This window comes from Salmo salar, chromosome ssa02, assembly GCF_905237065.1.
Source record: "Salmo salar chromosome ssa02, Ssal_v3.1, whole genome shotgun sequence".
NCBI classification, from domain to species: domain Eukaryota; kingdom Metazoa; phylum Chordata; class Actinopteri; order Salmoniformes; family Salmonidae; genus Salmo; species Salmo salar.
In genome coordinates this window covers 87,536,876-87,549,139 of record NC_059443.1, presented here as the reverse complement: position 1 = coordinate 87,549,139, position 12,264 = coordinate 87,536,876, and the positions used below count along the sequence as shown (strand labels likewise).

Below are 12,264 nucleotides of genomic sequence, written 5' to 3'. Positions count from 1 at the left end.
TATGTAGTATACAGTATGTTAGTATGGGTATTCAAACACAGCTACCGTATTCTCCTTTTTTCATTGTTTTCAATGCCATTACATTAAAGGCGAAACATACCTACATTCAATAACATTTATGAATTGTTTGATACCTTTGTTTTAAACCCTTCTCAAAGTTGGTGCCTTGCCGGATTTGTATATATATTTTTAAATAAAATACTACTTGACTTTCCTTGTATTTATGGCAGTGTAGTTCCCTTAAGGGTCAGTCAACTTTGGTACAACATACTATGGGGAGTCGCGACTTCGGTTGAAGGATCTAAAATCACACCTGAAAAGGCCAATGAAATCCGCACCTGGCTGGAAGTCCCGCCTTCCACAGGTGATAAGCGTCAGGCTGGGATTCATTCCTTCCATTATTCCGCTCTTCACCTCGGTGTCAACAGGAACAATTCATGCTACTAAAACATACAATTGGAACATGAGACTGTCTTACGTTGCTCCAACTAAACTGACCCTTAGTGGTAGAGCATGATCACCCCCTGGACTTTGTGTGGTTCTCATAGTTTCCTAATCACAATGTCCTGGCTTTAGCAATGAGTAATATGGCTAAAAATGAGACTCAGACAATGAAAGTTCAGACCGAGGTAAAGTTGGATTTATATTCAGACATTCAACAGACATTGGCCAAAAGCCATTTAAAATTGTAAAAATCAATAACTAATTCATTGTTTGTCACAAAAACATCAAACTAGGTATGATTTATTCTATAAATGTCTAGCATACTTTTACAACCTTTGTTTTGAATAAAAATTATCTATATTAATAATGATAATCTATAAAATTCCATTTAAAATTCCATAATTTTAAAACTTTTTTAAACAAAAATTCCAAATTTTGATTTTATAGAAATACATCTAAATCTATAAAATGCCATTTAAAAGCGGTATAAATCAATAACTAATTCACCATTTGTCACAGAACAAATAATAATTAAAAGTTAATTTGTGAAATTTCTTTCCTTAATGCATTTGAGCCAATCAGTTGTGTTGTGACAAGGTAGGGTTTTCGCACTTTCTAGTAGGCTTATATTGAAGATATGGCAAATAGGAGTGGCAATGTCGTCCTCTATTATCCTCAGTAATTTTCCATCCAAGTTGTCAGACCCCGGTGGCCTGAAAAAGAAAAGGAGAACCTCACACTCTAGGAGCTCAGATGCAATAATTTAATAACCTAATAACCAACGTTTCCACAGACAAGCTGTCTTCATCACAGTATAATGACAAACACTGCAGGTAACTGGTTTATATTGTGTCAAAGGACACACACAGGTGTCTGTAATCATGTCTGAGTGTGGCCTGATATCATTGGTTAATTTACAGATATAAATAGAACATATAAAACATAAATGGATAGCATATGGTCATAGATACAATTTGGCTACATAGACCTAGAAACATTTACAATGAATAGCAATATTCCAATAATGGATATGTTGAGACAGACAGGAGCAAGGCTCTTTAAATTAAAGATCCAGGCAGCCTCTTGTTTTTAACAATAAATTGTCGAGGTCACCCCCTCTCCTAGGGAGGGTGACATGTTCGATGCTGATATAATGTAGGGACGAAATCAAGGGGTTCGCTTCCAAAAAGTTATAAGATAAGTAATTGCCTTAGTGGTGCATGTGATAACACCTTTGATAGGGATCTGTTTCCCTGTTTGGGGGTGTTTGAAGGATCTACATTTATAAGTGCCATTGCATTGAGCACAGCCATTACATTAGTAGTTTCCATCCGGGAGAGGTGCAAATAGACGTTTTGCAGGAGTATTTTGAGGTGGTAAATCACAGTTTAGTAAGAATGCTTGGTTTTTGCGAGACTGTCCTTGAAAGAGATAATTTCTTAATTTTTGTACCCCTCTCCTCTGTCAAATTGTTTTTTGCAAATTATTTTGATTCAAGAGTGAGACTCTCCTTTAGAGTCTGTTATTAGGTCTGTGTTGTGGTTAGGGGAAGTTATAAGTTATGGGTCCTACAGTAGGTGTGTGTTACTGTTAGGATCTTCAAGTAGTTATCGATGTTACTACTAATGTGAAAACAAGACAAAATATGACTAAACTTTAGAGTGTTTTCTATTTCTATTTCAATTATATGCATATCCTAGCTTCTGGGCCTGAGTAACAGGCAGTTTACTTTGGGCACCTCATTCATCCAAACTTCCGACTACTGTCCCCAAGCCCGAAGAAGTGCTCTGACTGCGAAAAGAGTTTTGTTAGCTTAAGTGATTTAAAATTGCACCAGAGAATATACACAGGAGAGAACCCTTATAGCTGTGATCAATGTGACAAGAGATACTTTGATAAAAGATCTCTGATCAAACATCAGAAAATACATAGATGAAGGATTTGCTTTAATGTCACAATGGAGAATGTTTTAACATTGTTGTAGGAGTATTTTAATGATGTCACAATGTAGAACCCTAAACGTTTGTCCCCTGTTCTATTGATTTCTACAAGATATGGATATTAGCCTCAGGGGGAAAATCCAGGCTCTGAAAAGGAGGAGTATTATTTATGTGATTTAACAAAAAGTGACTAACAAAAAAAGAGTTGTTACACTTACCACGTTGGTGACACACTGGAATCAAAATGCAACACTTCAAAATGTAGTAATCTGTTTTCTACAAAGGTTCCTCTAACCAGTGATGTTCACATTATTCCCAGATTCCATGTGGTTTTTGAGCTGTTAGTTTTAACAGGACGTGCAACCTCATCTCCCCCTTTTTCACGCAATTGATTTCAACGTGATATCGATGAGTGATGACAAAAGTGTTGTGTTCCTTTGTTTAGCGACCCCTAAATTTAAATGTATCACTCCAAAATGTAGCTGACTGTCTTCTGCAGGTTGTCCTCTAACCAGTGAGGTGAAATATATCTCCCATTTCCATGTGTTTTTTTTAGTTGTTAGTTTCAACATCACCTACAACCGGATTTTCCCCCTAATCGATATCACTGATTTATTGCTACTTATCAAAACAACAGCGTTTCTGGTGCTTGTGCAATTTATAAGGTGCTCGTTTTAAAAAATACAAGTAATATGATTATTGTGGCAGATGTTTGTGTATATAGCACATGTTATATTTAGGTTTTCAATGTATCCCAAACGGTTTCTGCATATTGGTTATTGATTTAGACACGTTTAAACTGTGTTTTGACATTGGGCTATCCCACCTAGCAAAATGTCATTAAAAATACGTTGAAAATGTTGTTTTGGGTCGTTTTTTTCAATGACTTTAAAACAACTTAATTTCAACGTACTTGCAGCCTATACACATGGACGCAGTATAATAAATTGGTCTATAATCAATTTTATTAACAATCCTACATCAGTCCAGTATTTCTTTACAACATTCAAATGCTAATTGTCTTTATTCCACTACTGAAGAAGCATGACTCAAATCACCTCATATTTCAAACATCCAGCCTGACAAAAGATGTTTTATTATTCCATGCCTCACCATTAAGTTAATTATTGCCAATACATATTAACAAAGGGGTGTACATTTGGTTTTGATATTTCATGTAACATTTAGTAATCATTATTTATGTAACCAACTGACAATTTTTGGGTACAATTATATTGACATTGTTGCCCTGCTTTTAGAATATCAGGGTACATTCTCAGATGTGCCAACCAAAATGTACTAGAGCATGACATTGGGGACTGGGCCCCGATCCAACAACATGTCTATCTAGTGAACCCTGAAAAGTGAGAGAAGCTCTGTAGTGAGGTGGAAAGTTACTACGGACATTGCAGGAGTTTCCTCTTGAAATCAGACATGTCCGTGGTGAGGACAACTTGGTTGCTGATTGTCTCAAGGGTGGGCAGTCAAAAAGATTTGTGTTCTGCATTTAACCAGTGCTTAAACCATGGATCACAATTTATTTTGACTGCATGTTTTTCCGTATTGGAGATGAGTTTTGTTTGTGCTCATTCCAAGGGGACGAGAGTTCTAGAAGCTAGTGAGTTTTAGGAAGACGAGAGTTCTAGAAGCTAGTGGGGAAAAATAGAAAGAATGTAATATAGAATATAGAAAGAAAAATTAGAAAAAAATAATACAATTGAATATTATTATTTAGAAATACATGTTTTTTCTTGTTTTTAATTGTTGACATCCAATAGACACCATGTTTATTTTGTAGAAGGTGAAGCATTGTAGTTGATTATAATGTGATATGGACGTTTTCTGTTGGTGGTGAGCACTTGTCCAACAAAAATCTTGGATATATTTGTTGTCTTAACTGGGTTGGATATCGCATCCAATTAATATTTTAATCAATGGCATTTCCTTAGAATGTTCATTAGTCTTTCAGTTGTTAGTCTTGTTTTTTATCCTCTTATGTTTGTTGTGTACTAAATATTTATATTTATTTTCATAGTTTTTTTCCTGTGAAGCCATTGTGTTGCATCCATGTGCTGTATAAATAAAGCTTGATTTTATTTGAACATATTATAAAACAAATGAAGGTGGTCTTGAGGTGGTCTCCCACAGCTCTGCTTATGTCATGTTCTGTGGCCTTGCTGTTCCATTTCTTGACTGTCCCTGCAACACAGAAAGAAACACATTTAGTCATATTATATAAAACACTCAAAGTAATGGATATGGAGCATCTATGGCCTCAGTTACACTTGGCACCTAAATGTGACTTCTGATCACTCCAAGCTGCATTGGGTTCAGATCTACCAGGATGGGCCTTTGACATAGTCTGGATGCAGTCAGGCCACCGAATATCCATAAGCAATGTAAAGAGATAGGGTGAATGAGTGGGGAAAAGTACATTTGACACAGATTACCTTCATTATATCAAAGAACAAATGTGTGTGTCTGAGGGGAAATTAACTTTCATACAGACAAAAGGGTTGAGAAATTACACCAATATCAGTGGACAATTTGCACTAATGTAAATAAACATAGATGGAACATGTTCCCTTTAGCTGACGTGATGAACCGCTAAGGGGACATAAATATTTACCATCCAAACCATGTGTGACCTCTCACCTCTCTGGCTGTAGGAGTGTTCTTCCTAACCAGTCCCTCAACAGCTCTCTGACTGAGCTCCACCCTCACTGGGTCTTCAGAGGAGAGGAATGCTGAGGAGGGATGGAAGGATGAATGGATCAGTCAGTCAATAAAGTGTAGAGCTGCTGTCTGACAAAAATCACTATTTTAGTAGTTCATTAAAGTAAATAAGGCTTTATGCTGAATACCAACTATCAATCACTTAGATCATGTATTTTCAGGTAGAGATACATCCTTGGGACGTCCCTAGCCCATTGAAGTTGACATTTAAAATGGTTAAGGTAGGGGTTAAGGTTAGGGTTTAGGGTAGGGATGTCCCAAGGATTCCAGATTGCATTGACCATCGTGCATTATTCTGTCTCTTTTACATAGCAGGTGTAAAATAAACACAGACAAGACAAGTAGGCACGCAGTGCATTATGGTCATTGTAGTTTAAAAATAGCATCTAATTATGCCAATCTGTATGTGGGGTTGTTAGAGAAGATGTGATTGTCAGCCCTAACAATCCATTCTAGCAGCTCATCAGGCTCTGTAAATGTCTTAATTGATGACGTGTTCCTTCTATTCCAGGGGACAGCAGAGGAACTTCATCGATTCCACTCCTTCATCAATACAAGCAGTGAACATCTGAAATTCACCCTCACCTTTGATGTGCATGAAACAAGTTACCCGATGGTTGGACAATACTTTTCTCGTTAATCATCTTAAATACTTAAACTGGAAATCAACCAATCCTCCATTGTTAATGCAGTGGAAAGGTCAAGTGCTTTATTATCTAAACATGTAAAGTGGGTGACGGAGAGAAATAAAATGTTTAGGTTATGGTAAAGCTAATAAAAGATAAAATAAAATTGTTTTAAGTTCCAATGCAAAGTTACACCTCACTGTTCTATTTTTGGAGGTATTACATAAAACCAATCAGAATTCAGAAGAATGATAAAGTCAGGTGTGATGTAGTGTGGAGGACCAGCCTATTCCCTATGATGTAAACTACAACAGAAATAACTTCAAATGTATAACTTCAAATTAAACCATTCGTTTGCACTCATGAATTGAGTGATTAAAGTAAACCAACGTTTTGGAAATACATAACACCATCTAATCAATCAAAGAATATTAGCTATGTGCAGTTATCTTAGCCAGCCAGCTAACGTTAGCTATTTAGCCAACTAGTTATGGTCAGCGAGCTGGAGCCCAACTAGACCAGTTAGAACCCAACTAACAAAACCCAACTAAAACATGACTGCAGATCAAAAGAGCAGAGACATACAGAATGATGGCTGGGAAAATCCCCAACATCCAAAATAGATCGATTCCAGAAGTCAGTCAGCTAGTGCGCTAGCAGTAAGCCAAGGTGGAAAAAGTGACAAAACTCCCGTAGTCGACTACAGAGAATATGCTGAAAAGTAGTTGATGGGGAAACAAAGCTTCCTGAAGCATTGGCGCTTTTCAGCCTGTTGTGTCAACAAAAAAAAAACGAGCAAGCAGGTTGATATCCTCTGTCGTTTTGAACCCACGGCAAGAGGCACCAGATCCTACTGTGCTAACGGGTTCCCTCTAGATAACACAACCACACAGTTCATGAAAAGCATGAGGTGTGACAAACGTTTGCAAACTTCAGCTAGATATCGAGCTAGCGTGACCTTCCTGGTCCCTCAAGTCCGTGAGTCAACACAGGAAGGAGCAATGGATGGATAGTTCATTTATTTCCAAAGCTGCAATGATGGGACACACACAGTATGGATGAATGATCAGTAGTGACAGGATATAAATCGCACTCCCACACAGTATAGATAATATACATTTTATGATGTAATGTCAACTTTATACATTTCTATGCCAGGACCATTCAATTTTCAACTCACCGACAGCAATTCTCCATAAATCTGCTGTAGATTACCCAGAATCCCGAAATAAATTAATACATATTAATACATAGGTAAAACCCGCCTTATCTCAGCTCACTGGTCACCATAGCAGCACCAACCGGTAGCACGAGCTCCAGCAGGTATATTTCACTTGTCATCCCCAAAGCCAACACACGTACCCGATTTAATCTGGTTATTACTCCTGCCCAGAAACTAGAATATGCATATAATTAGTAGATTTGGATAGAAAACACCCTAAGTTTCTAAAACTGTTTGAATGGTGTCTGTGAGTATAACAGAACTCATATGGCAGGCCAAAACCTGAGAAGATTCTATATGGGAAGTGCCCTGTCTGACCATTTCTTGGCCTTCTGTAGCCTCGTTATCGAAAATACAGGATCTCTGCTGTAACGTGACATTTTCTAAGGCTTTCATTGGCTCTCAGAAGGCGCCAGAACGTTGAATGATAACTCTGCAGTCTCTGGGCGAAAAACAGTAGGGGTTTTGGAGAGTGGTACTTCTGAGAACAATGGCAATGGTGCGCGCGTGCATGTGACGACTCCATTTTCTTCTTTCAGTGTTTGAACGGATACAACGTCTCCCGGTTGGAATATTATCGCTATTTTACGAGAAAAATTGCATACATTTTTTTTACATCTACTGTAAATGGTAATGCATCACATCTAATAAGTGAATTAAAACCCAACAATCAAAGGTTAGTGCTGCATTTAGCTGTGGTTTTGGTTTTTGTGACATATATGCTAGCTTGAAAAATGGGTGTGTGATTATTTCTGGCTGGGTACTCTCCTGACATAATCTAATGTTTTGCTTTCATTGTAAAGCGTTTTTGAAATCGGACAATGTGGTTAGATAAAGGAGAGTCTTGTCTTTAAAATGGTGTAAAATAGTCATATGTTTGAAAAATTGAAGTTTTTGCATTTTTGAGGTATTTGTAATTCGCGCCACTCTATACCATTGGATATTGGTGAGGCGTTCCGCTAGCGGAACGTCTGTCCCTAACAGGTTTTAAGACAATCAGAAATACTGTCAGACATCCCCAAATGGGAACATTTATAGGCCTAGATTTGCACACAGGCCAGGTAGACTAGTCCTACTTCTATGTGTAATCAGGTGTGCGTCCTTACTCAACATTGACAGGAGTGTTTCAAACAAAGACAATTAATAAATTGCCAAACTGACGCAAATTGCGGGGTCAGATCTGGGTGGTCTGCCATGGGCCGTTTCAATTAGTATCCGTTTGGGTCGGCATGGGGAATGATTGTCTTTTCCCATAGTATGTTGTACCGAAGTTGACCGACTGAAAGCGAACAGTAGTTATAGTCATAACGTTAGGCTTGTCATATGATGAACGTCAACTTAAATACGGGATCTTGCTGTCGGACAGTTTTTTTCTATTCTGAAATGCACTCGAACTACGTAACATTTAGTGTCTCCTTATGTTACGCTGCGAAAACAGTTTTCATGGGCATTGAAATACTAAATAATTTCAGAGTTTGCTAAATCCAATTGTTTTTAACTGAGAGTCATCTTGTAATCCAAGATGGCGTAGCAGTAAGACGTGTTTGTTGTAAATGTAATGTTTTTTTCATATTTTTTTTAAATATATTTCAATCTTTTTTTTCCATTTTGAAATGAAATATACCTTCCGGCAACCCGCCTCACCCAATGTGATACGGATCTGCAATTTCTTTAGACCTTATAGCTAGAACCGCCATCAGAAGCTAGCCATCAGAAGCTAACCAGCTAATTAGCTGCTAGCTATTTAGTCATTGTTAGCCACTGCTAACGGTCTTTACCTTTTTAGCTCAGACACCAGACACTTTTAGCCTGGATAATACCTGCCAGTCTGCACAGCGCGATATCAACCCTGAGCATATCGGACCGTTTTTCTCCATTACATCACCGTATTCCTGCCGTAAGCTCTGGACCATTACACCAGATAATCGCAGCAAACTATCTGCTACCGAGTGGCCCAGCCTCGAAGCTAGCCTTGAGCCAGGCCCATCTCCTGGTTCATTGGACCCTATGATCACTTGGCTACATAGCTGCTGCCTGCTGGACTGTTCATTAATCACAGTACTCCATTTTGTTTATATTGTTTATCTGTCGGCCCCAGCCTTGAACTCAGGCCCTGTGTGTAGTTAACTGACCCTCTCTGCCCATTCATCGCCATTTTACCTGTTATTGTCTTAGCTGATTAAATGTTGTTGTCTTACCCGTTGTTGTCTTAGCTAGTTCTCCCAATCAACACCTGTGATTGCTTTATGCCTCGCTTTATGTCTCTCTAATGTCAATATACCTTGTATACTGTTGTTTAGGGTAGTTATCATTGTTTTATTTTACTGCGGAGCCCCTAGTCCCACTCAACATGCCTCAGAGAAGTCTTTTGTCCCACCTCCCACACATGCGGTGACCTCACCTAGCATAACTGGTGCCTCCAGAGATGCAACCTCTCTTATCGTCACTCAATGCCTAGGTTTACCTCCATTGTACCCGCACCCTACCAAACCCTGTCTGTACATTATGCCTTGAATCTATCCTACCACGCCCAGAATTCTGCTCCTTTTATTATCTGTTCACAACGCACTAGACGACCAGTTCTGATACCCTTTAGCCATACCCTCATCCTACTCCTCTGTTCCTCGGGTGATGTAGAGGTTAACCCAGGCCCTGTGTGTCCCCAGGCACTCTCATCTGTAACCGTAAAAGCCTTGGTTTCATGCATGTTAACATCAGAAGCCTACTCCCTAAGTTTGTTTTACTCACTGCTTTAGCACACTCCGCCAACCTTAATGTTCTTGCCATGTCTGAATCCTGGCTTTGGAAGGCCACCAAAAATTCTGAAATTTCCATCCCCAACTACAACATTTTCCGTCAAAATGAGAGGAGTTGCAATCTACTGCAGAGATGGCCTGCAAAGTTCTGTCATACTTTCCAGGTCTAAGCCCAAACAGTTTGAGCTTTTAATTTTAAAAATTGATCTCTCCAGAAACAAATCTCTCACTGTTGCCGCCTGTTAGTCCCCCTTAGCTCCCAGCTGTGCCCATGACACCATATGTGAATTGATTGATTCCCATCTATCTTCAGATTTCGTTATGTTAGATGACCTAAACTGGGATATGCTTAACACCCCGGCTGTCCTACAATCCAAGCTAGATGCCCTCAATCTCACACAAATTATCAAGGAACCCACCAGGTACAACCCTAAATCCGTAAACATGGGCACCCTCATAGATATTATCCTGACCAACTTGCCCTCCAAATACACCTCTGGTCTGCTGTTTTCAATCAGGATCTCAGTGATCACTGCCTCATTGCCTGCATCCGTTATGGGTCCACGGTCAAACGACCACCCCTCATCACTGTCAAACGCTCCCTAAAACACTTCTGCAAGCAGGCCTTTCTAATCGACCTAGCCCGGGTATACTGGAAGGATATTGACCTCATCCGTCAGTAGAGGAGCCCTGGTTGTTCTTTAAAAGTAATTTCCTCACCACCTTAAATAAGCATGCCCCTTTCAAAAAATGTAGAACTAAGAACCGATATAGCCCCTGGTTCACTCCAGACCTGACTGCCCTCGACCAGCACAAAAACATCCTGTGGCGTACTGCACTAGCATCGAATAGTCCCCGCGATATGCAACTTTTCAGAGAAGTCAGGAACCAATACACACAGTCAGTTAGGAAAGAAAAGGCTAGCTTTAACAAACAGAAATTTGCATCCTGTAGCTCTAACTCCAAAACGTTTTGGGACACTAAAGTCCATGGAGAATAAGAGCACCTCCTCCCAGCTGCCCACTGCACTGAGGATAGGAAACACTGTCACCACCGATAACTCCACGATAATCGAGAATTTCAAGTAGCATTTCTCTACGGCTGGCCATGCTTTCCTCCTGGCTACCCCAACCCCGGTCAACAGCTCCCCACCCCCCGCAGCTACTTGCCCAAGCCTCCCCAGCTTCTCCTTCACCCAAATCCAGATAGCTGATGTTCTGAAAGAGTTGCAAAACCTGGACCCTCTCTTTCTAAAATGATCCGCCGCCATTGTGGCAACCCCTATCACTAGTCTGTTCAACCTCTCTTTCGTATCGTCCGAGATTCCTAAAGATTGGAACGCTTCCGCAGTCATCCCCCTCTTCAAAGGAGGTGACACTCTAGACCCAAACTGTTACAGACCTATATCCATCCTGCCCTGCCTTTCTAAGTTAACAGATCACTGACCATTTTGAATCCCACCGTACCTTCTCCGCTGTGCAATCCAGTTTCCGATCTGGTCACGGGTGCACCTCAACCACGCTCAAGGTACTAAACGATATCATAACCGCCATCGATAAAAGACATTACTGTGCAGCCGTCTTCATCAACCTGGCCAAGGCTTTCGACTCTGTCAATCACCATATTCTTATCGGCAGACTCAACAGCCTTCGTTTCTCAAATGATTGCCTCGCCTGGTTCACCAACTTCTTCTCAGACAGAGTTCAGTGTGTCAAATCGGAGGGCCTGTTGTCGGGACCTCTGGTGGCAGTCTCTATGGAGGTACCACAGGGTTCAATTCTCACACCGACTCTTTTCTCTGTTCAACGATGTTGCTCTTGCTGTGTGTGATTCCTTGATCCACCTCTACGCAGATGGCACCATTCTGTATACATCTGGCCCTTCTTTGGACACTGTTAACAATCCTCCAAACGAGCTTCAATGCCATACAACACTCCACCCGTGGCCTCCAACTGCTCTTAAACGCTAGTAAAACTAATTGTTTGCTCTTCAACCGATCACTACCCGCCCATCCAGCATCAGTACTCTGTACGTTTCTGACTTAGAATATGTGGACAACTATCATTACCTAGGTGTCTGGCTAGACTGTAAACTCTCCTTCCAGGCTAATATTAAGCATTTCCAATCCACAATTTAATCTAGAATCGGCTTCCTATTTCGCAACAAAGCCTCTTTCACTCATGCTGCCAAACATACCCTCGTAAAACTGACTATCCTACTGATCCTTGACTTCAGCGATTTCATTTTCAAAATAACCTCCAACACTCTACTCAGCAAACTGGATGCAGTCTATCACAGTGCCATCCGTTTTGTCACCAAAGCCCCATATACCACCCACCACTGGGACCTGTATGCTCTCGTCGGCTGGCCCTCGCTACATATTCGTCACCAAACCCACTGGGTCCAGGTCATCTATAAGTCTTTGCTAGGCCGCCTTCACTGACTGGTCACCATAGCAACACCCACCCATAGCACGCACTCCAGGAGTCACCCCCAAAGCCAACACCTACTTTGGCCGCATTTCCTTCCAGTTCTCTGCT

The 12,264-nt window shown here is 40.3% G+C and overlaps 1 protein-coding gene and 1 long non-coding RNA gene across 2 annotated transcripts in view; one reads left to right on the top strand and one right to left on the bottom strand.

The window, feature by feature from the left end:
- LOC106606985 (zinc finger protein 850-like) overlaps window positions 1–12,264 on the top strand; it is an 898,172-nt gene that overhangs the window by 733,091 nt on the left and 152,817 nt on the right. The window lies entirely within an intron of this gene.
- LOC106606995 (uncharacterized) lies at window positions 3,325–7,266 on the bottom strand. The gene is made up of 2 exons (XR_001329151.2): window positions 5,040–7,266; window positions 3,325–4,583 (listed from the first exon to the last, which is right to left on the bottom strand). It is a non-coding gene; the product is annotated as an uncharacterized lncRNA (long non-coding RNA).